This window comes from Pleurodeles waltl, chromosome 4_2, assembly GCF_031143425.1.
Source record: "Pleurodeles waltl isolate 20211129_DDA chromosome 4_2, aPleWal1.hap1.20221129, whole genome shotgun sequence".
NCBI classification, from domain to species: domain Eukaryota; kingdom Metazoa; phylum Chordata; class Amphibia; order Caudata; family Salamandridae; genus Pleurodeles; species Pleurodeles waltl.
Window position 1 is genome coordinate 13,478,824 of NC_090443.1, and position 26,222 is coordinate 13,505,045.

General features: G+C 45.6%; 1 long non-coding RNA gene across 1 annotated transcript; it reads left to right on the forward strand.

Moving 5' to 3' along the window:
• The first annotated feature begins 690 nt into the window (after nt 1–690).
• LOC138294064 (uncharacterized) lies at nt 691–26,222 on the forward strand. The gene is made up of 3 exons (XR_011203164.1): nt 691–808; nt 1,330–1,457; nt 25,965–26,222. It is a non-coding gene; the product is annotated as an uncharacterized lncRNA (long non-coding RNA).

The window sequence follows — 26,222 nt, forward strand, 5'->3', positions numbered from 1 at the left end:
TGGTCTATACAGTGATTCACACTCTATCAAATGACCTTTTGAGAACATGGGTCTCTAAAACCATGATATTGCTTTTAGAAGGCTGCAACTCAATTGATGTACCTTTTGATGTATGTTATTCTTGATCAGTTGTTTCTGAAATGTATGATGGAACACCACAAGTTGACTCAGTACCTAACACTTTTCTTTAACAATGTGTGATACTGTTTTTCATATGGATCTTTTGTGTATACTGCCGTTGCTCCCTTGCTAGATAAGTTTTGTTCGTAAAGGTAGGTGGAGCGGACCACCCTCAGTTTATTCCACCAGAAGGGGACTTTTAAGGGCAAAGGGCGTCTTATGGTTCGGGCCTATTCGTGGTCACTCATTCCTGGCACGGGCAGTCTGTATACGATCTCTGGAATTGTTGAAATGCTCCCACATGATATGGGGAAGTTTAAGATTTCATAACTGGCTGCACTACTCACACGGAACATGGGATGCTTTAAAAACGCAGGGACGCTTGGGAAACTCGCACTTCGCAGGGGACAGTCTGATGTCTCTGCCAGTTTGAAGAAAGCGCCAACGCCCAAACCCCCGCCCCCTTTTCTCACGACGAGGGAATAACCAGCAATACTAGGAGAGAGGTCGCGGGGGCAGCAAACGGCCTAATTCTGGTCAAACCGGTCTCGAGTGACAAAGGTAGGGGGTGCCGACGAGCGGAGATAACCAGTATCTCTGAAGCGAGGTGGGTGGGGGGATAATAGCGAGAGGGGGAGGAGGGGTGAGAGAGCAAAATGAGGAGGAGACAGAAACGATTAGAAAGAAGGTACAGCGGAAAGGAACGGGTTAAAACGTGCACTGAGGGGCTGGGGAAAGTGGAGAGAGTAAAGGGGAAGGGAATGGAGGGAGTCGATATAAAAGATAGAAACGAAGAGGGAAGATTAACGACACAGGTCGGCCAAAGGTGACTGGTGCAGCAGAGTAGGCAAGAAAGGCTGACAGGGGGAGGAAAAACCCAAGCGGGAATAGAGCGGGAGGGAAAAAGAGACTGGGTGTAAGGTGACAGGCAAAAGGTAGGGATAAAGGTTACAATGATATAGAGGCTGGGAGCGTGACGTCATTCGTTGGTTGGCGATTAAGGGTGGGAGGGGTCTGTTTTGTTAAGATGTAATCGTCAGGTGGAGTTGTTCAAAAAGAATATGTAGTAAAGAGGCCTCGGCTTCCAAAACACACCACTGTCGAAGGGAATCAGAGCCAGAGTAGACGGAGACCGTTGTTATCATGGTAGTGGGTCAAGGCGACTTACTGCATACTTGTCCCAATAAAGCGTCGGTTTGCTCTTGCCAGTGGCCTTTATTGAGTGCCCTCTCGTCAGAAGAAGGAGAGAGAGAAGAAGGAAGGGAGAAAATATGGAGGGAGTACATGGGAATGGAAGGAAGAAGTCAGAGGAAAGTGCGAATAAGACATCGGGTTTGGTGAGTGCAAGGAGAGGAAGGAATTAAAAGAGGGATGGAAAGAAGGGACAACTTAAGGTAGAAAGACGTGGATACGAAGAAATATAGGGGGGGTGGAAGGAGCAATGAGGATGGGGGACACGAGGGGTTTATAATTCTCTTGGAATTCGAAGAGGCTTTAATGGTAGAAAGATTTCTGTGTTTGCCGAGGGGCGGAAGTAACAGACCATATCTGTTACTTACTACTCAGGGTAAAGCTGGGGACCCTGCGGGTGATAGGAGATGGGATCTGCCTGTCGGTCTTTTCTGCCCCAAATCATGTGTTTCTTGAATGTCTGCTCGGGAAAGTGGTTTGTTTTCATCCTGTATCCATGCGAGAGGCAGCCCTGTGCTGTATCCTGCCAGCTCTCCCATCACCGCCTCCTCCCCACCCCCTTCTGCCCCCCAGGGTCCCTCTTTTCATATTCAGGGCACATCCACTCGAAGCAGGTCTGGGCTGGCGGCTCCCGGGAGGGTGGGGGTTGGGGCTTCTCTGCCTATTTTCAGACTCTGATTGTGAACTGCTGCCCCAGGCGGGAAGAGTCTGGGAGATAGGAGGAGGTGACAGGAGGAGATGGAAGTGAGAGGAGGGGCGGGGGGGAGCTGCGGAGGTGAGAGAACGAGGTGAGAGCAGGAGGAGGTGTGATGAGCGGGATGAGGAGGGCGGGTGAGGGAAGAAGAGGAAGGGAGGTGGGGCGCTCTGCCGGCCTTCCTGGCAGGAGGCTTCACTACAGCCCCTCACATCACCCCCCTGATTTCCTGCTGTCTGCCTACAGGGAAAAAAATGGGAGGGGAGGCAGCAATGCGGGTGGGAGAGAAGTCGCAGCTGTGTGCTCAAGGCCAGCTCAGTGGGGGTCATCGCCACATTGAGCGCCATATGTGGGTTTCATTCCCTGGGGTGGTTGGCAGGAAGTTCTGCCTTGACCCCTGCTGTATCTCATGAAATGGTATTTCCTATAACAGCCACAGATTGGAACTGGCGAGGCAGAGCTTTGGCTAGTCCTAGAAACCTCACCTGAAGCCATCGGGTTCAGGACTGGGGATCAGTCCTGATATCGAGGTCACAACTCGGGCATTGTCTCCAGTGCTAGGCGCTAGGGCTCGAGAATTGTGCCCAGTTCTGAAAGCCACCCCAAGGCCAGTTATAGTTCCGACGCCAAGCCAGGAACATTTTTCTAGCTCTGTAGACTAAAGGCCTCATCTGGCATATTTTGTTTATCTACTCTAGTGTACATAATTCTTGGTGGCCACAAGGGTACTGTTGTTTCCTGTTCTTCGTGCCATTCATGCGCATTTTGTCCAGTTGTTGAACCAACTTCGGCCATTTTGTGCCCTCGTCAGCTGGCCACATCTCATCTATTTCTAGGAGTCACTCGGGTGCATTGTATCCCTTTCACAGGTTCAACATATAGAATGTCGTGTCAAGGGCATAGTGCCGCACCCGGAATATTGCCTCTAAACTTTCACAGGGTATTTAAAACACCATGAACAGAACAAGAGGTCTCCCATAGAGTGAGGAGTCCATCTGCAGTACATAACTTCATTATGAATGACATATATCTGAACATGATGTCCAGTTTTGAAGCCTGCCATTATACCACAGTGTTCGTGTCTACTGTGTACGTTTGGGGTACTAAGCTGGTGTACTATATATCCTGCTGGAAGGACTTGCCAGGCTCACGATTTACTTCTGTGGGAGCCTCATCCTAACCACTGACTCTGGCGCCAAAGGCCAGTTATAGTTCTGACGCCAAGCCAGGAACATTTTTCTAGCTCTGTAGACTAAAGGCCTCATCTGGCATATTTTGTTTATCTACTCTAGTGTACATAATTCATGGTGGCCACAAGGGTACTGTTGTTTCCTGCTCTGCTAGCCCAAACAGCTGTCAAAGGGGGGAATTTTCCTTCACTGCTCCAGGACCCATGGCGTCTGAAGTGAAGTGTCCAGTTCTGACGGACACGTGCTTCCTATCGTTTCGACGACCACATGTACCCCTTGAGGACAAATGTGAAGTATTGTAAGGAACCCAAAGCTGATTCTGAAATGTTGTGCTTGGGTCTGAGGGCCTCACCCGGACCACCATGTCTGGATACCACAATTTGGTTATTTGTAAGTCTGCAGAGGCCGCCTTCTGGCGAAAGGTGGGCAAAGAAGTGCAAAGGCCGCCCCCGTAGGGGGCATGAAGGGCCGGCGGCTTAACGGCCGCCTTTGCCCGGAAGGGACCGGTCAAACCGGTTTCAGGGCGCACACCAAAAGGTCCGAGGCGCCTCATCCCTCTCCCCTCCCCGCCCCCCCCCAAGGTCAAGGGGGAAAGGGAGGCGAGGAATGACAAAAGCAGGCCAATGGGTGAGTTTGATATGGTTCAAACTCTCCAATGGCATGAACTATAGACACGGCATGGGGGGCTCGGGGGTGCCCATTTATACCGTGCAGGTCACAGCAGTCGTCTGTTCGTGACCAGGAAGACGCACGTGGACAAATAATTCAAACACCACCCACCTACCCCAACGTTATAGGCATTTAGTCGCAATGCCGGAGGAGACAATAATGGGCAAGCGGAACTTAAACTAAAGTTTTACCATAAAACGCACCCAGTAAGGGGGTATGCGGCCAAAAACCACACACCTTGGGATGCCTCACGGCAGGGTGTAATGTGGTCAAACCAAGGGGAGTAAGCGGAACACGGCACTCGCAGCCCAGACCTGCCAGATCGTCGGCACGGCATAGGTAGCAAGTTGGGCCTAATCTAAAGGACTTAAAGCTACCCCCTGCAACAACAATGAGGTAAAACAAACAAGCCCCCTCCCAAAAGGGAAAGGTGAGACTGCCAACAAACGAAGGCCAAAAAGGAGACTTGGCAAAAGGAGGCCAGGACTTGAAGGCCCACAAATCACTGCAAGTTGAAAGTGTTTAAGTACAATTAGTCACTGTATAAACTAAATGTATATTGTAGTAAGTAAGCATGTCACGGGCAGTGATTTACATGATAAATGTAACCCATCATGGTCAGTCGCACGTTGTCCACAGTAATAAAGCGGCCATAATTATCCACACGATAAACCTGTGTCAAATGCATGTTTTAAGCAGGCTGCGCGGTACGCAAGATATACAAGTAAATGATTGTCTTTCATGATGCCAATCCTGTAGTGAGCCAAGTGCGGGAGTTATGTCCGTACCAATCTCCAGCTAGAGGGAGGAGAGGCAAACATTAATGGCGTAACAAAAATGCCATTGGCCCTATGTAAGCAAGGGCATTTGGACCCCAGACTCCTCGCTAGGTGAGAATAAACAGCCACGGTGCCTTGAGCTCCCTGGGGCCCGGTGTCACGGCACCTTCAGCGAGCGTGGAGCCCGCCCATGCAAGGCGATCTGTCTGCGGCCAGGGAGATGTTATTGCATCCAGCCATTTCCTCCTTTCGCCTTCCTATCCGTTCACACCCAGTTACACCCAGGCGTGGGCTCGGGAAGTAGTGACCGCCCATGACCGGTCTGCCTGGGTGACCTTGTGATAAAAATAATAAAAGTACTATCCACTTATTTCAATAACACACTAAATTAACTCACGGGCTTGTATAATAATTGTGACTGTTGCCCGTCTCGTTTGTCCTCATTTTAGTAACTTAAAATGGATGATAAGCTGACTCAGGCTGGCGAGTTTGAAATCGATGACCCGCCTTAGACAGGTCTATGCAGCAGAGCCGTTCACGCCACTGAGCTATCTCACTGAAATCTAAAGGGGGCGTTTCCTGGTGGCACACCGATGTCTGTAGCTTGTGTATGCTCAGACTGTTCTGGTTTTTCCAAGGATTCCGATTTTTGTAAGTACACGTTAAGTCAAATGTTGGCGAGGCTAACCTTGTCTGCAGATAACAGAAATATTTCTGCAGTGCTTTACTACCAATTACTTCTGGCAACAAAAAGCCACTGATATTCTCGGCTGGGTCTCGTGGTCGGCTACTAGCGGTTTCACTGCAGGTTTAGGGCGCCATCTAGTGGTCACGGAAACTGCAACTGCCGCGATATCTACAGGGAGGGATATCTGGGAAACATATTGTTTAATATAGAAGCATGGGTTAATGCGCCTGCTGAAGATACTCGGCATGTACACTGCAGAATCATGGTTTCGAACTCCAGTAAAAAACCTCGATAGTTAACGAGCTAGCTGCAGAGATATTTATACGTCGTGTCGACAGCAGATTCTGATTATCGTGAGAGATTCGTAGTGCAGCGGACTCTGATGTCCGAGGGAAGCCCGGCAAGTCATCTTGAACACCGTGGTGTGTTGTAGCGTTTTTTATCGTGCATATTCCAGACCCATAAAGTGCTGCCTGATTAATCGAAATCCACAACTGAGGCTAGTCATAAAACCAATACATTTAAATAATGTGAAGCACAGCACATTAGACTCCAAGGAAAAAAGAGTGGTTACGTTTCAATCCATAAATGTTTGTTGCAAGGGTAAAAGATTTTACAGATCCCAAATCCAGATTAGTATCCTCATGTAATCATTAAATTAATACTTTAACGAATTTAAAGTTCAAACTTGAAGCCATATAATAAAAAAACAAATCAGTATGACATTTTTTCAAAGAGAAAAGGATAAAAGTTAAGCCAGGGGAAAAGTTCTGAGTTATTGTCTACATTGCACACAATTCAAACAGTTGATAACCTAGTCAACGGTTCCCATAAAACGCTCCAATCAGGTTAAGGCACAAAGATGACCTATGTTAATTATTTTCTCAGTCGCCTACAAAATGAAGCTGAGAACGAAAAAAGGACACATCGCATAAATGTGCAATCAGAATAAAGAAATACACACATACTATGAAATAACATGGCAACCAGACAGTAGCTATTTTAAACCTAGGCCTCTATTCGCTATGGTCAATCTAAACCTGAAAATTACACACTTAATAATTTGTGTGTACATGTTTTTTTAAAGATATGTTTATTGGCATTTTAAAGAAGTTTATCAGTCATCATAATATCACATTTGTATGCACATACATTAGGGAGCATCCTCAATAGTTCACACTGTCAGCATGTATCGCATATATTGCTCCGAGCTAATGTGCAGCAGGTACCTCATCGGGCAGTCTGCGGCTACCATATTCAACAATTGCATTCACGACCCGCATGAGGGGCCAGGGCTCCTGAACGTTCCTGTCCACCGGTGTGGTGCTGTCACCTGTCCAGAATACAGACATGCCATATCCCAGCGTGTATCGGAGTGTTATCCATATTAATAAACTACATCTTTACAAACTAATTAACTATGTCATGGTAACCTGTGATCTCAGGGGTCCATTCGTTCATACAATGACAATAACCCACTGTCAATCAGCACTGAGCTGTTGGGTGCAGTCGCTGGGGTGGGACTGGGTGCTGCAACAGCAGGCGCTGGGGTGGGGGCTGAGGGTCAAACCTCAGCTGTGGGAGCATAGCCCTAATTGGTGTCCTGGAGCGCCTTACAGCCACAGCAGGCAGGACATCCCATGACCCCTCCATCCAGAGCTCCCTGCCCTGCTGTGTCAATAACTTTCAGTACATCTCCCTGGATTCTTCCCCATAGTTAGGCTTCAACATTCACTACTTCAGGACTAGCCTTTGAGGGAGCATCTTCAGTTAGATCAAGAGATTCCCAGTAATCTGCCACTTCAGACCAAAGGCGGGCCATGGGACGACGTGTGAGTCAGTTGGATTCCTTCCTCATTAATGCCCGCTCCTCTGCACGGGCCCAGCACGTGACCTCCCTTATCCATGTGGGTAGACGGAGTCCCTCAGGGGCTTTCCAAGACATCGCTATTCTGCGCTGTGCCAGCGCCAGAGCCAGATCTATAAACCTGTTCCCCACCTATTTAGAGGGTGTTCTAACAAACAGGCCCAGCAAGCAGACCTCCATAGTAATGGGCAGAGACCTATCCAGGGTCAAATTAAGGTGTGTAATGAACGCATTCCAATAGCCTATTAGAGTGGGACACCTCCAAATCATGTGGCCAAAGTCAGCATCAGGGGATCGGCACCTAGGGCAGGTCTGGTGTTCACCTCCATATATGGTCTGAAGTCTGTGGGGTGTGAGATATGCTCTATGTGTGAAATTGTACTGGATAAGTTTAAGGCGTGTATTACATGATACCCGGGATGCATATGAAATCACCCAGTCCCAGTCAGCATCTGTAATTTGTGTTCATGTTAATGAGAATATAATGCAAAACATTTAATATGAAAAATAACTCTATCAATCTTCCTTTTGGGAGTCACCCACATTTCTTTCACATTTCTCCCTTACAAAATAGTTGTTGACATGTGAAGCTTGTGTCTCAATGCCTCTAGATCAGAGATTCTGAACTTGTGGTACTGGACCCCTTGGGGGTTCTCAGTGCCTACTCAGGGCGTCTGTGACAGCTTAGAAAATGAAAGAATAATAACAGATTAATAACGTGTATATGAATAAAGAAGCACAATGTAAAATTTAAGTTGGTATCTGTAGGAAAGTACCATCTTGCCTGGCATGTTACCCCCATATTTCACTGTATATATGTTGTTTTAGTTGTATGTGTCACTGGGACCCTGTTCACCAGGGCCCCAGTGCTCATAAGTGTGCCTGAATGTGTTACCTGTGTAGTGACTAACTGTCTCACTGAGGCTCTGCTAATCAGAACCTCAGTGGTTATGCTCTCTCATTTCTTTCCAAATTGTCACTAACAGGCTAGTGACCAATTTCACCAATTTACATTGGCATACTGGAACACCCTTATAATTCCCTAGTATATGGTACTGAGGTACTCAGGGTATTGGGGTTCCAGGAGATCCCTATGGGCTGCAGCATTTCTTTTGCCACCCATAGGGAGCTCTGACAATTCTTACACAGGCCTTCCACTGCAGCCTGAGTGAAATAACGTCCACGTTATTTCACAGCCATTTACCACTGCACTTAAGTAACTTATAAGTCACCTATATGTCTAACCTTTACCTGGTAAAGGTTGGGTGCTAAGTTACTTAGTGTGTGGGCACCCTGGCACTAGCCAAGGTGCCCCCACATTGTTCAGGGCAAATTCCCCGGACTTTGTGAGTGCGGGGACACCATTACACGTGTGCACTATACATATGTCACTACATATGTATAGCGTCACAATGGTAACTCCGAACATGGCCATGTAACATGTCTAAGATCATGGAATTGTCATCCCTATGCCATTCTGGCATTGGGGAGACAATTCCATGATCCCCAGAGTCTCTAGCACAGACCCGGGTACTGCCAAACTACCTTTCCTGGGTTTCACTGCAGCTGCTGCTGCTGCCAACCCCTCAGACAGGTTTCTGCCCTCCTGGGGTCCTGCCAGGCTTGGCCCAGGAAGGCAGAACAAAGGACTTCCTCAGAGAGAGGGTGTTACACCCTCTCCCTTTGGAAAAAGGTGTCAGGGCTGGGGAGGAGTAGCCTCCCCCAGCCTCTGGAAATGCTTTGATGGGCACAGATGGTGCCCATCTCTGCATAAGCCAGTCTACACCGGTTCAGGGATCCCCAGCCATGCTCTGGCGCGAAACTGGACAAAGGAAAGGGGAGTGACCACTCCCCTGACCTGCACCTCCCCTGGGAGGTGCCCAGAGCTCCTCCAGTGTGCTCCAGACCCCTGCCATCTTGGAAACAGAGGTGCTGCTGGCACACTGGACTGCTCTGAGTGGCCAGGGCCAGCAGGTGACGTCAGAGACTCCTTCTGATAGGCTCTTACCTGTGTTCCTAGCCTATCCTCCTTCCTAAGTAGCCAAACCTCCTTTTCTCGCTATTTAGGGTCTCTGCTTTGGGGAATTCTTGAGATAACGAATGCAAGAGCTCATCAGAGTTCCTCTGCATCTCTCTCTTCACCTTCTGCCAAGAAATCGACCGCTGACTGCTCTGGACGCCTGCAAAACTGCAACAAAGTAGCAAAGACGACTACTGCAACCTTGTATCGCTGATCCGGCCGCCTTCTCGACTGTTTTCCTGGTGGTGCATGCTGTGGGTGTAGCCTGCCTCCTCTCTGCACTAGAAGCTCCTAAGAAATCTCCTGTGGGTCGACGGAATCTTCCCCCTGCAACCACAGGCACCAAAAGACTGCATCACCGGTCCTCTGGGTCCCCTCTCAGCACGACGAGCGTGGTCCCTGGAACTCAGCAACTCTATCCAAGTGACTCCCACAGTCCAGTGACTCTTCAGTCCAAGTTTGGTGGAGGCAAGTCCTTGCCTCCCCACGCTAGACTACATTGAAGGGTACCGCATGATTTGCAGATGCTCCGGCTCCTGTGCACTATTCCAGGATTTCCTTTGCGCACAGCCAAGCCTGGGTCCCCGACACTCTAACCTGCAGTGCACGACCTCCTGAGTTGTCCTCCGGCGTCGTGGGACCTTCTTTTGTGACTTCGGGTGAGCTCCGGTTCACTCTTCTTCGTGGTGCCTGTTCCGGCACTTCTGCGGGTGCTGCTTGCTTCTGAGTGGGCTCCTTGTCTTGCTGGGCGCCCCCTCTGTCCTCCTGGTCCCTCCTGGGCCACAGCAGCATCCAAAAACCCTAACCGCGACCCTTGCAGCTAGCAAGGCTTGTTTGCGGTCTTTCTGCACGGAAACACCTCTGCAAGCTTCTTCACGACGTGGGACATCCATCCTCCAAAGGGGAAGTTTCTAGCCCTCTTCGTTCTTGCAGAATCCACAGCTTCTACCATCTGGTGGGAGCTTCTTTGCACCCACAGCTGGCATTTCCTGGGCATCTGCCCAATCCCGACTTGATCGTGACTCTTGGACTTGGTCCCCTTGTTCCACAGGTACTCTCGTTCGGAAATCCATCGTTGTTGCATTGCTGGTGTTGGTCTTCCTTGCAGAATTCCCCTATCACGACTTCTGCGCTCTCTGGGGAACTTAGGTGCACTTTGCACCCACTTTTCAGGGTCTTGCGTTGGGCTATTTTTCTAACCCTCACTGTTTTCTTACAGTCCCAGCGACCCTCTACAAGCTCACATAGGTTTGGGGTCCATTCGTGGTTCGCATTCCACTTCTAGAGTATATGGTTTGTGTTGCCCCTATACCTATGTGCTCTCATTGCAATCTATTGTGACTGTACATTGCTTGCATTGCTTTCTATTGCTATTACTGCATAATTTTGCTATTGTGTACATATATCTTGTGTATATTTGCTATCCTCATACTGAGGGTACTCACTGAGATACTTTTGGCATATTGTCATAAAAATAAAGTACCTTTATTTTTAGTATATCTGTGTATTGTGTTTTCTTATGATATTGTGCCTATGACACCAGTGGTATAGTAGGAGCTTTACACGTCTCCTAGTTCAGCCTAAGCTGCTCTGCTAAGCTACCCTTTTCTATCAGCCTAAGCTGCTAGACACCTCTTCTACACTAATAAGGGATAACTGGACCTGGTGCAGAGTGTAAGTACCCCTTGGTACCACTACAAACCAGGCCAGCCTCCTACAGTATCCTAAAATTGATTCATGGGTGCAGTGCAAGTGCATCAAACAGAATATCATATGGACAATTAACAGCTTCAATCGAATGTAGAAAGCTCAAGTCTTCCCACTAAAATAAAAAACAAAAATATTTTTATATCTGTGAATTAGTTAAAATATTTCATCACTTTTATATTTGTTTGATGAATGCTTGTTTCTTTATTTTTTGTGCATTGTTTTGAGGTTCAAACCATTGAGATGGCTTTGGCCTGGGTCCTTGGATTACAATAATGGCTCCTTGGGGCTCAGCGGATTTCAATATTGATTTAGTAGGGATCCCTGCTTTCAGTAATGATTTAAATGGGGGTCCACAGGGCACACACACACACACACACAAACACACACACACACACAAAATAAACTCCCGTAATAATAAGTTCCTCTCCCCTCAAATATCCATCTCTCACAGATCTACACACCCGATTACATCACTCCATCACCTCAACTCTGGATTTCAACACTGTTCTTTCTCTTATACAAAAGTTCCCTCTCCTTTTTAAATCTGAACTAAGTTTCAGATGTACTCCAAATTTCTCTACTGCCTCTTTTTCCTTCTCCCAACCACTTCTTTCACCTATGTTTGTTCATTTCTCAACCTTCAATCTCCTCTCTTTCAATTCTTCAATAAAATCCTTTCAGCTTTGCTTAATTTACATGAAGCTTTTAGAGTTAGACAAATTATTGAACTTAGTTTGTGTGATAGGTCTCAGATAATGAAGCATTCAAATAGAGAGGTATTTTCTCCTGCTTGTGTATTTAAAAATGGTCATAGGTACATCATCTATAGATAGATCATAATTTGAAAAGTAATACTTCGGATGATCCTGTAGATAAAAAAAGATAATGAACATATTGCAAGTCAACGGATAGGTCAAAGGCAAGTGATGATATCAGCTGGGGTAGAAGTGGGTAAATATGTGCATATGTAGCAGTCCCTAGCTTTCATAACTTTATGATCCTCATGTAGCAATCTAAAAAAATGACGCTTTCGGAAAAAAATCCCTTAGAACCATCTTTATGCACGTTTTTCATGTTAAATCGTTGTTTCTCCTCTAAATAAGCTAAGCCAGGTTTAGGTTTGCTTGAAGCATGCTCAGAAGAAAAGTTAGGACTCACTAGTAAACCAATCCTTAGTAAGACTATGGCAATTACCGCTACCATTGGTAGCACTCTACATCTTTTTGGTGTACTCAACACCATGGTTTCTATCAGGTCAGATTGAAAAGAAAAATCCAAATTTAAAATTCTAATTCTAGCTTTTTGTTTGCAAATCACGAAAACGCTCAGTTAGTTTTTTACTGTTAAGTCTGTTAGTTCAGTTAACTTCAGGACTTCAACTCTATAATATACAGCTGAATACTCTGAGACAAATACTGTCCTCTTCTACTGAAACCTATCGACATAATATCTTCAGTGAATACTCAGTTTACAGACATGACTCTCAACATCTGGACATATGTCACTTGAATTTAGTTAATCAAAAATATCAATCAATCTTCTTTGGGGTAGCACTCTTTATGGGGGTTATTCCGAAACACTTATGATTCTCAGTCTTATCTGTTCCTGAATCAGGCGCACACTCAGCAAAGTGGGTCCACTCAGGAGCTGAGTTCCTATAACTAGGCTCTCTGTGGTTGTGATCTTCTGACTGTTGGTTGCTCACTGTCACTATCAGTTGTTCGATTGGCTCTATTCTCCCATCTTCTCTGGGATGCATTCCTCCGATACAACAGCTCTCATTCTCTCACCACTTTTTGGCCATTTCTCTCCCCTCGCCTCTACTCTGGCCTTCAGGTCAGAGTGCACACTCTGTACTTGATTTTGACTCTGCAAATGAGTGTTTTTAGTTACGACTTCTTCACCGATTGTCTCAATCTTTTTGTGTTGGCGGTATGAATCAAATTCAACAGGCCCCCCATATTTTATGGCAGAATTCGCCATGAAGATGACTAAAAGGGGAAGAGGGTCCCTTGAAAGAATGAATGACATGGGGTGGATCCAGGGAAATCTAAGTCGCAGAGCAGAACAACACCGCTTACCCACATGTAAGAAAACAGGTGTACTATATAGCAAGGTTGGGACCTTTTCATGCAGTACACTCACACTTGTCTCCTGGGGTCCAGTCAGAGTTATTTGCTCAACCGTCAGCTTAATTCTTTGGTAGCAATAACAAGGCTTAGCAAAGGAACAACGTGTAAAGCATTTAACCACACCAAACAACGAGATAAGAAAGTCACCAAACAAGAACGAGACACAACAGCAATTTATACAAATAGTGCATATTTTAATGAATTTTTAGAGTCCTTGATGACTAAAATCCATGGAGGGTGCTGGAGATATGAATTTTTAAAGCATTTAAAAATATAACATCATGCGCATTGGCAAGTCAAAACTTTGAAAACTTTGTAAAACTTTGTTTACACTGAGCTCGGTGACTCCAACCTGAGTTTGGCAACCAAGTCCACTAGGTTAGAGGTTTAGGAGTCTGAAATGAAAACTATGGACAGTTACCTTGCCACTAGAGTGTCCTGGAAGCAAATTCCAAAGTTTACAGGCTTAATGGTGCTCAATGGATGCAGCTGAGGCTGTGCGATCCATTGAGGTGAAGTCTGGTTGAGTCCTCAGTCCATGGGTGAGTGGGGGTGACTTTGACCATGGATTTTAGTGTCCCACGAAGTACTCTATGCAGGGGACAAAGGGGTTCCGATGAAGACCATTAGTTCTTGCAGCACAACAGTTCCAGTGCAATCCTTTGGTGGGGGCTGGTGTCTCCACCTGCTGCCTTCCTCCACGTGGCTCCAACCCAAATGATTGCAACATCCAGCTGCTTACAAGCCGCCTACAGCATGGCACAGCTAAAAACGGTTTAAGCCCGTTCTCACCCCATCGTCTAGTAATTGCTGCCCCCACATTGCTGACACCAGATCTACAGGTGAGCCACCCTGACGCCTACCTACCCTTGGGGCCAACATCAGTTCTACCTCTGTGCCACCCGGCATGCCAACAGTAAAAGGAAGTAACCGGCTCACTCTACAGGTTTGGCTGGCCCACTCACCACATACACCTATGGCTCCCCCGGAAACTGGCTGCCAGACACCCACATGAGGGCACAGGTATACCTGTGACTGTTCTCATCCACCATGTCTGGCATACCAGCCCTTGAACCTTTTGCCATTACCGCCCCCCCACTCAAACAGGTTGCTCGCTGGAAGGTGTGGGTTGAGAACCTTGAAACCTATTTTGAGGCCATGGACATTGATGATAAAAGACCCCAACCCTCTCCTTCACCTAGGAGGGACAGACACAAGATCTCCAAATTTGTAGTGGAAACAGGACCACCACACACATATGATGGTTAATAATGCCATCTCTGCACGTTTTGAATGGATCTTACCTGATGTAACATACCGGAGCGATCATTACCCAGATTTGGGTGTCCTGTGCTTTGTTGTTTGATTTGTTCTCTTTCCCTCCTCTTCCTTTTGTTTTTTTTCTCTCCTTTGTGATAATGCTGGATATTTATCAGACATTCTAGTATTAATTTTCTAGTGTTACTGAGCCACCTTTTGCCCTGACTCAGGGGTCAATTCTGACAGCTGATATGCTGTGCATTATGTGGTTACTTTATATGGAAGAAACACAGCTGACCATTGTTCTATCTCTTGTTATTCATTCTGAACCTGTAATCATTTTGAATGGTATTGTTATATTATGTATATCCCTATACCTTTGTCTGTTTATTATATCTTCAGTGAAATGCAAATTAAACAGATGTTAAAAACAAATACAGGCAATTTACCCATGCTGCACCACGCATAGCTATACCTGCATGTCTGATGGGAATCCAAGGCCATCTGGTCTCCACCCTCATCCACACAGGTGCTTCCATAAACCTCATGGCTTCCAAAGAATACCAGAACGTACTTGGCCCTCTGTCTCTATGCACCACCAATGCCCATGTATATGCATTTGGCAAATGTACAGCTCTGCATTTAGATGGAGTATCTCAAGCTCACAACTCTCACAACACCGCTAACACCCAAGCAAAATTCTGTGGTTCTCAAGATGGAGAGGGCTTTGTCTAAGCTGTAGAACTCACCCTCTTTAGTTTGACTTAAGCATGCACGCCAACAATCTGGAGAGGCGGCTACTGGAATTCTTGCCTCTTTTTGAGGGCATTAGCTGTTTGAAGAGCAAAGTTGTCCGGCTACATATTGAAGAATCAGTCGCCCTGGTAGCACTACGAAACAGAAGTATAGCTTTTCACCTTTGCACCAAAGTCAAGATAGAGCTGCAACTCTTGGAGAAAGCTGGAATCATTAAGGGGGTAACCGACCCTACCCAATGGGTCTATCCCATCGTCGTTGCCAAAAAATGAAACAACAGGATGCCGTACACATCTGCATTGACATGAGAGTGCCCAACCTCACCATCAAGTGTGAATGCCATTTGACTCTCACCATCAATGACATCCTAGGAAAACTTTCAAGGTCAGAGTGGTTCTCCAGGATAGATCTCTGATCTGGCAATCATCAGGTAACACTAAATCCTGACTCTCAGCCTATAACCACCTTCTCTACACATAATGGCCTCTGGCGTTAGACCTGTGCAACTTCGGCATTTCCAGCGCAGCCAAAGTCTTTCAACACATGATCAAAGAGGTTCTCAGTGGCCTCCGAGCAGTGCTGAATGTGAGTGATGATATCTTGGTGCTCGCCCCAACCCTCGACAGTCACTTCACTCGCCTCCAAGCAGTATTCACCAGGCTGAAGGAGCTTGGCCTGACACTCCATAGGGAGAAATATGAATTTCTGAGGAGTGACATCAGCTTCTTTGGCTACTGATTCTCAGATAGGGGGATTGGCCCTGACCCAAAGAAAGTGAGGGATATCTAGAATGCATCTGCCCCATCATCAGTATTCGGTGTCCGCAGTTTACTGGGCATGATGACATACTGGGGATGTTTAATAAAAACCTATCGGATGTCACCAGTCCCCTCCGAGATCTCATCGAGTCCACCAGCCTCTGGGTGTGCAGTGAAGAACAGAAACATTAAAAAACACTAAAGATGCACTGTCTGCGGGCAGGACCCTGGCACACTTAGATCACCAGAAAGACTCAATTGTCCGTAAATGCATGCCCCACTGGGCTGGTAGCCGTACTGGCGCAACGTCAAGAATGTGGGCCTCTGTTGCATATGATAGCCTGACGCTCACGCCAACCGAGCAACAATACTCACAAATGGGAAGCCATCGCCATTCACTGGGGATGCAGGCACTTCTACATATCTCTCTATGGACATTCATTTCCCATCCTCACAGACCACAATCCATTGATTTAATTGGTCTGTGAATCCTCTTCAGAACCACCAATGAGGATTGAAAAATGGATCCTGCAACTGCAGGAATTCAACTTCCTAGTCGAATACCAGCTAGGTGCCCGAAATCCAGCAGACTTTCTGTCTTGCCACGCTCGCCTGCCACTCTGTCAGAAGCAAGAGAAGCCAGAGAAAAGAAGAGTATGTCTGTCTGGGGCTTGACTGGTCCAAACCGATCCCAGTGTTCCTCAACCAAGTGGTGGAAGCTACCAAACATGATGACTGCCTTCAGCTATTCATACAGTCAACGTTATCAGGAGACTGGTGACCCCTCAGCTCCCCAGCTCCATACCGAACTGAAGAAGCCCGGGCAACACTCCAATCGTTACACAATTTCCGACAAGAGTTGCCTATCACAGAGGAAGGTTGCCTCCTGTGGGGGCCACGGCTCGTCCTCGCCAACAGTCTGAGGCAACGTGCAATTCTCCCAGCTTATGGAACCGAACAAGGTATAGTGAAATCTAAAAATAGGTTTAGGAGCAAGGTCTTGTTTCCAGGCCTCGACCGACCAACAAGTGGAAGAAATGGTCATGAATTACCCTGCCTTCCAAGCAACCAGACAGCCACACCTGCCAGTGCCTGTCATCACTGAAGAAGGCCCTACAGCTCCATGGCAGCAGGTCAGTGTGGACTTTGGAAGCCTCCCAGATGGCTCCTACATGCTAGTCACAGTGGATGATTTCTCTCGATACCCGAAGTAGAGATTGTGTTTAACAATTCAGCGATGGGGGTAATTCCTAAAGGTGAAATAATGATGGCCAACTATGGCTTTTTTGGTGACATCCGCACTGACAACAGCCTCCCTTTCAGCGGACACTAGTGGGCTGAGTATCTATTATCCCGCAACATGAAACATTGTTGCATAAGACCTCGATGGCCTCAAGCCAATGGAGAGGTTGAAGGGTTTATCAGAACACTGACGAAAGGCATCCGTATTACTATTGCTGTGGCACAGAACATCAAGAGAGCCATCTACAACTTCCTGTGAGAATACTGACTGACACCACACTCCACCACCGGAGTTGCCGTGCGCCAGCTGTGTTTCGGACAATACATGACAGACACCTTTTCCCACCATTCTAGGTAGGCTGAACAACCAACTCCCCCAAACCAATTTGAACCTAGATGAGCTCGCAACAACGAATATGCTTCCCGATGGCGGCATGGCCAGCAACGCAACTTTCATGCTGATGACAAAGTTCTAGTTAAAGACCACCATCCAGCGGGAAAGTGCAGGCTACCTTTCGAGGAGGACCCCTGGAGAGTTGTCGACATCAAAGGCACCATGATAACAGCTCAGCGGGGACCAAAACTGTCACCCGGAACATTTATCAATGCAAGCGAGTACCCTGGTCACCTGAAAACGACCCTTGGGAAGGGGGCGTAGAGAAGAATGTGCCCCTTGCCGGGATCACAGATAACACCTAGAGGCCTGAAAGATCACTTCTTACCCAGCACAGAGAGTCTCAAACTATCATAACACCATTACCCAGTGCTGTGACCGATGTAACGGTCCAGCCCTCGGTCAGATCCGAGGCCCCTCAAGAATCCATCCCTAGAGGTGGCTGGGGGAGTCATCAGCTGAGATGAAACCCTGGTCCCTCCAAGTGTTTTGCAGACTTCCTTATTGAATGGGAAATTGCAAGCTGAACGTGTGGTCCAAATCCTGCATGCCACAACCCCCGTTGGTGGATCCGGGGGGTGGACTTGAGGATCCTGTGTTCAGTGTGTGTTCTGGTTTTATGTTTGTTTTCAAACTTCTGGTTGTAGAGGAATGTAGTGTTGCATCACTATGCATGGCAACACCATATGAAGAATCCAAGGAGGGGGAATGCAAGGGTCTTCCCCGAGGGTGTAATTATTATGGTTCGCTCTGGCGTCAACATCAGAGATTCAATAAAGTTGAGCCTGGGAACAGCTTTGGTCAGAACAAGGACCACAAGTTATTAATAGCTCTGCCAGCGTGTGTCCTTTCTGCAGCGCCCTTCTACGGCGCTTATTAACAGCACTGCAGGTGCTATTTTGAACCGGTAACCTCTGCATATTAATGAAACTATGCAATAAAGACTGGTGGCCCTCCCCTTTGTTTTTAAACAATATCCTTATGCTGTACCTAGGACCTAGGAAAGGGATAAATACATACAACAAATCTAAGTAGTAAAACTCAACATCGCTAAATGGGGTGGAGGGAAACAATACCTGTGCCTTGAGATGGACTGATATAGAGTAAAGGACCGGCTGAGACTGAGTGCCTGACCTGCTGGAAAGAGCACAATAATCTTGCCCATGCTATATTGATTCTAACTACATCCTCCACCGCAGCAGAATGAAGCTTTGTCTTTGGAACAGGTCGATCCAGGTAAGAAGGACTTAGGTTTTAGGATTCTCCTTGTTTATTAAGAGTGTGTTGCTGGTATTTACAAGCACTTCGTTCAGAGAACAGCCACTTAGGGAGCCAAAGTTGTCTACCTAGTTATATCATGTATGCATATAGCATATATAGTCTGTTTACTCTATTGGATAGCCTACTGCTTTATGTCTTGGAGTTAGGATTTCCAGTCTAAAGCTCCATCCATTATATTTGTCATTCTACCTGAGTATGTTCTTATATCAAGATTACTGTTTAGGCCATGTTTTTTGGGTATGCCATTTTTCAAGCAGTTGGATGCTCTTTTATTGTTGGTGGGATTTTCAGTAATGGTGTATACTTTGTTTATTTGTAGTAGTACCCTCCGTACCACCCTACCATTCCTGCATGGGGTATTTCACCTTTTTAGGGTCGAGCACGCAAGCGCTCTGTCCCTGTTGTAATCTCTTTGTAGGCTTTTAACCACACCCATGTCACGCCCATCACTTTCGTTGGTTCGTGGCCTTGCCTTTTAAAATTTACTTGATTTCATTAGTGAGAGGCATGCATAAGTCATGCCTTTTCTGGTGTTTAGCCCTCCTCGAGAGCACCAGCCAACTACTGAAAACATACGAGGCTCATTGTTTTCTGTATGGTTTCTAGACTACTTTTTCTCTTTATTTCGTAGGCAGCGCGATCTTGCTGGGCATTAATTGAGCGCTTTTCATGACTACCAGTTTAATTCTATTGTTTATCTTAGTGCTCCTTTGCAAATTCAAGGTTTTACACAGCGCAATCCCGATCTTTTTTTTGTTTTTATTATTATGCAAAGGCAAAACCAGACTGGTCTTTTTGTTCTGATTAGTCACCTTCACGCTCATGGCATCGCGCTTTAAATCGTCTCCCTTATGTGAACCTGTATTACTTTTCCTTTTCAGTTTATGTGGCAAGAAAAGACAGGTTAAGAGTTTACAACGCTAATAGCTGTAACACGAGCAAACGCGAGACACATTGCATTACAAATGCTTGTTTCTTTTACTGAGTACATGGGGAACTACCTTATACGAGTTGCTAAAAACATCCTATTTGTAAGTTGCAAGTATGAGTCTTATTATATCTGTTAGACCTGACAGCCATAGGATGGTCATCCCTCAACCTTTTGCCTGCCTCCCTCCTTTTTTCTGACCCTGTTTTTGCTGGTTTTAGGACTCTGTGCACTTTACCACTGCTGACCAGAGCTAAAGAGCATTTGCTGTCTCCCCTAAACATGGAAACATTGGTTCCTACCGAATTGGCATATTTAATTTACTTGTAAGGCTCCAGTAAAGTGCACTAGAGGTGCCCAGGGCCTATAAATTAAATGCTACTAGTGGGCCTGCAGCACTGGTTGTGCCACCTACATAAGTAGCCCCTTAACCGTGTCTCAGGCCTGCCATTGCCAAGCCTGTGTGTGCAGTTTTACTGCCACTTCGACATGGCATTTAAAACTACTTGCCAAGCTGTAAACTCTCCCCTTTCTACATATAAGTCACCCCTAAGATAGGCCCTAGGTAACCAAGAATTTAGGGTGCTATGTAAGTGAAAGGCAGGAGTGCTTAGGTGTTTCACATGTCCTGGTAGTGGAAAACCCCTACATTTGTATTCCCTTACTGTGAGGCCTGCTTCTCTCACAGGCCAGAATTAGAATCACCCTTACATACTTTTAAGTGGTAGGTTCTGATCTGAAAGGAGTAACCCTGTGATTGTGACACTGCGAAGTCAATACCTCATGTCTTGACCACTGGATTTATCGATCCGCCGGGTAACAAGGAACCGACACCTCACCACTGGCACTGCATCAGTTCCCCTGCAACTGGATGAAACCAACGCCTCACCTCCGCTGCCTCGGAGTACAGAACTGACGCCTCACCTCTCCGGTCGCCGTAAGAAACTGATGCTGCACCGGCTCTAGCGACACCTCACCTCCCCGACTCAATGCAACGTCTTTGTTTCATCGTTTTAAAAGGTGCTGTGCCTGTGGGTCCATGCAACTCACTTCATGGTGCCAGTGGCGTCAAACTGTTGGGAACGACTCCAACAATGACTTTGTGATAGCCCGAGTTAGAGCTATTGTGTTTCTAAGCGCTTTATTGGGATGTAATCTTTAAATATTCATAGCTTTGCCTGTGTGCATTGTATTTTGGGTTGTTTTGATTTTTTTTTTATTCAGATAAAGATTATCAACTTTTCTAAACGGGTGTGGTGTACTTTTGTGGTGTTTTCATTGTGTTACTGTATGCGTTATTGCATAAATACTGTACACATTGCCTTGTAAGTTAAGCATTCCTGCTCTGTGCCAAGCTACTAGAGTGTGAACACAGGATAATTTGGAGTGTGTTGTGACTTATCCTGACTAGGATTGTGATTCCTACTTAGACAAGGTGCATACTTCTGACAACGAGAGACCCCAATTTCTAACAACATCCATGTATTGTATCTATGTATTTTGCAGATGGTATCTCTCCCCAGGACACTTTCCCTCCCCCCTGTAGTTCTTATATTTACTGCTGCGCCCTGAGGAAGGTGGTTGACCGCATTCAGGTTGTACACTGAAATGCGCTTTGGCGCCAACAAGACACGAAGATCACGCTATTGAAGAAATGTATACAAGAAGATTAAGTTGATCCTGTATCACAGGAGCTTGAATGCAAATCATTTTTACAGAATGTTATTATGTGGTTATGATGTAAAATGATTATATATTGATGTACAAAGGAAGTTATATAATGCACTGTGGTCAAAGCGTGTGCATATATACTCTGTAGCAGGTGTGAACATGAAGTAGCTGACTTATTTTCTCTCTTTGTTTGTCCCTCTACAAGTGCTTTTTTAGTGCTGTGATGTTCAGATGTGATTGTGGTATACTTGATTTATGACTGAGTACATGTGTTAATGCAGGTTGAGTTTTTTAATCCCATGCTGTATGGAGAAGGGTTTGTATAGTCCCGTAGAAGCAATTTTTGAGTATATTCTTGTAGATTGTTATGCAACATTTATTGTACATGTAAGAAATGTGTAGATCATAAGAAATATATTATGAAAAAAACCAATGAATAATAAAAGAATGAAAAATACATTTAGGGGCATATTTTCAAGTCCTGTGCGCTGCAGGCTTATACCTACAAGGCCACGCAAAGCCCCTTTGCGTGGCTTCTCTTGGCCTTGTAGATATGGTGTAAAGCAAGGGAGGCATACCATAGGTATTCCCACTCAGTACCCATGGGTTTTGACGCATTCCCAGGTTTACAAGAATCTGTAAACCTGAGAATGCATCAAAACTGTACGCCTCCCCAGGGCAGGAGCAACGTGGAAAAATATTATTTCTCCTTGTTGTTTCCTCTTTCTATGTGTGTTGCATTCTGCAACACACAGAAAGAGGAAAATGCCACACAGGATTGTTTTTGTGCAGGACGGTTCCTCTTCCAGCACAAAAACAATTCTTCCAGCAAGGCAGAGACCCTTGCACCATGGTGCAAGGGTGCCTGCGTTGGTGCTAGGCAGCAGTTTGTGCACCAGCGCAGGAAGAAAGGACAGAAAAGAACAGTATCTTATAAATCCACGCATTTCTGCCCTTTCCATGTGGCGCAGGGCAGCACAGCAAGGTCACTCATTGTACTGCACAGCACCACGGGGCTTGTAAATATGCACCTTAGTGTATGCATATCACATGTTGGGCTCAACATAAATGTTTGAAATACTTATCATTAGACATATATTAGCTGTAAAAGTGTGGGGAAGGCGGTTTTGTTCCGGTTTGTGGTTTGCCATGAGGATGACTTGGAAAGGATGTCACCAGCGTGATTCCTGGCAGGTCTTCCTAGCATGTTTCTTCAGCAGGATCCAGTCTCCTGGACTAAGACTATGACACCATTCTTGCCTTAGAATTGGGATCGCCAACTCAACCTGATGAGAGAGCGGGCGCTCCATGTCAGCCAATCCCTTTCAGTAGTCAAAAATCATAGTATCTGTTATATTCACAAGGACAGCTGGTGGCACCGGAGGAAGGCTCATTGCTCTCTTCCTCAGAATTTCGTGAGCGGAAAGTCTGTTCCTCTGAGCAGGAGTGCTTCAAAGGCTCATCAGAACCTGGGGAAGGGCCTCTAGCCTTATTAGGGAAGTAAAGGCACACACTTTGACTAGATGCAATTTAAGCATCCTATTGACTTGTTTTATCAGTTCGGACGTTTCTGGCCTGTAGCTACAATGAAATCTGTACTCCAATGCTACACACAATAGTTTCATAACCTTGTTCTTAAAATGGCTTTCACGATCTGATCCCAGGGAAACTAGAAGGCCAAACCTGATAATCATTTCCCCCAGTAATAATTTTGAAACTGTGACACCTTCTGGCCAGGTACACTTTAACTCAATAGGAAAAAAGGCAAACTGCCACTAATATATATGATTAAAGGAACCACCTGACCATCCTATGTGACTCATGTTCACAACAGTCTTTCTGCCTACATTTAGCTGTTGGCAACTAACACACCTATGACATGAACTCTCTGTAGTAACACAGAAATTGGGATTATCTCAGTAAGTCTTGAAGAGACGAACCATATGCTTGGGACAATGGATATTTCCTGCTGTAGGGGACAACATAGCATCTGGCAAACAGACCTGTCATCTGTTGAAACCGAGATCTCATCTTCATTCTTTACACATCTTCACCTAGCCAACTTTTCCTTTTCATTTTCTGATGCTTCTCTTGTAACACCGTCACTTCCTCCCAAGTAGCAGTAGAGCTCAACAACGCGTTTGAAGCAGCATCATTTTCTGATTCACATGGTTCTTCTTGATTGACTCCAGAGCGCCTTGCCTTGCCACTTCATCCACATAGCGGTTTTTAGCAGTCACAGAATCCCATCTGCTCCTGTGTGCTGCACATTTTACAAGTGCTACTTCTCGAAACAATTGCGAGGCATAAAACAAGTCCACAACATAATTTCCATTTCTCATGGAGAAACCAGAAGAAGTTATTTAACCCCTCTGGGACTACAGCTGTCCGAAATCATGGACCGTACTATCAGTGACGATGCTAACACTTAGAATTGTGGAAACATAACATGCTCTGGTAAGAGTGATCAGTTCATCCACCTGTGCGGATGTCACATTGCAAAAATAGAAGGCTTCCACAGCATAAGCTGCTTTCAGTACTTCTTGTCCATCTCTTAAGCAATCAATCAGGAACTGTTGGAGATTCTTTGTACTTATGAAAGGGATCTGTTGAACCTTTGAGTTTGGATTCAAATTGTATCTTTGATTAGCCTTTTTTTGCTTCATCATTTGAGCTTGGGACATACTGGTATTATATGACCTCTGAACTTGCATATTCTGCATTAGCATTGTGTTCATGTTTGGCATTTGAACGCCATTCTGCTTTGGTTCAATCTACATTCATGTTTCCAGTGGCCTACCTTATTACAAATATGACAACCAGCAGTATTTTTAACATGTTTATGGCTATCTGTGCATCCTGATCAGCCCACCTTTCCTTGATATTTGCCTTGTGGAACAAAAGTTTCTGTCTGCGACATCTGACCATCACCTTGGTAACCAACTTCCTGCATTCCTGCACCAAACCGCAGGAACAGAGTTATATCCTGAATTTGCCACTTATAGAATGTTCCGACATCTTTTTTAGCCAATTTAGTCTTATCCTACATGAATGTCTCCTTAGTCTTCCTCTGTTTCGTTTCCAAATTATCACTGCAATATTTTGCAAACTGCAAAAACTCAAGAGACTCTGACTGCTAACAGATCAGATTGAGCTGTATATGAGAGCAAACCTCTAATCGGAAACCAAGAATGAACTGTGAAAAAAATCCACTAAGATTTCCGTTTCTGGATTTTGAACACCACTGTGCTGTCTGAACACCAGCATTAATGTCTCACAATAAGCACACACAGACATTTTTTTAACTTTTGGATAGTTCTTGGTATTTTGAGCCAATCAATCTTTTTTTGTGAAATCTTTGTTTTAAAATGAGAGATCACTAGATTATACTTGCCCTTAACAGTAGGAGAAGGCACATGAGTCTGAGCATCTCCCTGCCACTCACATCTGTCCAAACTACCACCACCTTACACTCTGCCCACAAATATTTAGGGACCACAATGTCAAAGAAAGTATTCAAGTTCTCCCAAAGTACTTTCAAAATCTTCACAATCTTATCCACATAGCCACTGCAGTAAATCATTGGTTAGGATTGTCTCACAATCTTGGGAATTGAGTTGTCAATGTAAACAAATCACCACGACTCCGGGGCACATGAACGTACCCACCTCCATGCAGCTGTCTCAATGGGTACTGTCTGACCTCCCAATCACTCATTTTACCTCCCCTTTCAGTCCCACCTGTAACCTCTTTCTTTTTCTGTTTACTTTCCTTTCTGGACCATCACTCCTTGTAATTTTGGGTGTTTCCCATTTTCTGATGCATCCTACTAACCCTCTGATATGTAATTTTAAATCCGGTATTCTCATACTCTCTGTTGTATCCCCAGTCATGAACATTCTGAAATTACTCTTTAAATCCTGACTTTTCTTGAGTTTGCGACTCTGGATCAGCATCAGCACCAACAACAGGCACAATTATAGGAGATACTCCTATATGAAATTTTGCTCCCGGATCTAGGGCCCAACTCTCAAAGGTAAACTTAGATGTTTGGTCTAAACTTAGACCAAACGTTTAAGTTTATGACTTTGGGAGTTCACAAAGGGCATGTACAAGTAGTATCTTTAACTCCACCCCGAGTGCGGACCTAAAGATACTACTCATACTTTGTGAATTCCCAAAGTCGTAAACGTAGATGTTTGGTATAAGTTTAGACCAAACACCTAAGTTTGCTTTTGTGAATCGGGCCCCTAGTGTACTACCAATATCAGGTATTTTAGGGTCTGCTGTGACAACAGATGCATCTGGGGTGGTAATGATTACAGTAGCACTAGCAGCTCTTAATGATGAATCTGGTATAAGCCTCTCTCTGGGGAACTCTGATCAACAGGCATGCTTGCATCTACATAGATGTATGTTCCATCTCTCAAAGCTCCAAATTGAAGCAGTTGATTCCCTCCAGTATGATGAGCAACATTGTATGTAGGTGCTCAGGAAGTTAGCAAACCACCCAAAAAGTCATCATCAGTGCCATGGTCACTTTCACCTTGTCTCTTTACATTCCCACCTCCCTATCATGACTTATTTCCTTCTGTTTCTTCCTTTGCCTCATAGGACACATCCCTATGCTCTTTTGACAACTTTGGTTCAAATGGATCAAGACACCATCTTCTGTACCAAAGGCGCTGTCCGGACAGATAACTGTGTTTCCCCTCAATACTTAATATATCATGGCACCATACAGGGTTGCCCTCTCTTCCCACTGCTTTTTATGCTGGTGATCGAGCCGTTGGCAGTGGTGGGGAAGGTGAGAGGGGAGGCATTCCATTGTGGGATGGAACCCACAATATGTCTTTATATTCAGATGACATC